We start from the raw sequence: 744 nt of genomic DNA on the forward strand, positions 1-744 counted from the left end.
AATAAAATCTTAAAAAAAAGAAAAGAAAAGAAAACATTTCCCAAAGCCTTCCTTGCCCTCCCCTAACAGAATCAATAACCTCCCATCCCAGGTCCCCCCATAGAAGAGGATCCCCAGCCAGGATTCAGGACTGACTTACTTCATGTGTACCAAACTCACAGGGGTCTGATGTAAATACACCAATTTATTAGTTTGCAATACATATCTGTTCTTTAGAGTCTCCTTCCTGGAAAATTAAACACACCACCAGAAGACTGCTTGGTGAGCATGGAATGAGAACAAAAGGACACAAGAAATCTGAAGTTAATTTCATCTCAAGGCATGAAAAATTCTGGAGAATTATCCCAGCCTCACTGCATAGAACCTTCTTTGGTGACAGAAGATGCCCCAGTTCCTGCCAGAGAGGCAGGTCAGGGACTGCCAAGTCCTCACATGCTGGTGAGTCTGTGGTTCCTTCCACTCTTGCATCAGCTGCTGCTGGTTGATTCCTGTCGGGGGGGCCTTTCTTTCAGTTTTGAGGCTCCTGGCTAGGCCTTCCAATTATAATGACCTATGTTCACACTCAGCTTACAGATTTTTCTTTTAAAAATCCACTTAGGGGCGCCTGGGTGGTTCAGTCGTTAAGCATCTGCCTTTGGCTCAGGTCATGGTCCCAGGGTCCTGGGATCGAGTCCCGCATCAGGCTCCCTGCTCGGCGGGAAGCCTGCTTCTCCCTCTCCCACTCCCCCTACTTGTGTTCCTGCT

Source organism: Leptonychotes weddellii, chromosome 14 (genome assembly GCF_054177405.1).
Source record: "Leptonychotes weddellii isolate Sample4059 chromosome 14, ASM5417740v2, whole genome shotgun sequence".
NCBI classification, from domain to species: domain Eukaryota; kingdom Metazoa; phylum Chordata; class Mammalia; order Carnivora; family Phocidae; genus Leptonychotes; species Leptonychotes weddellii.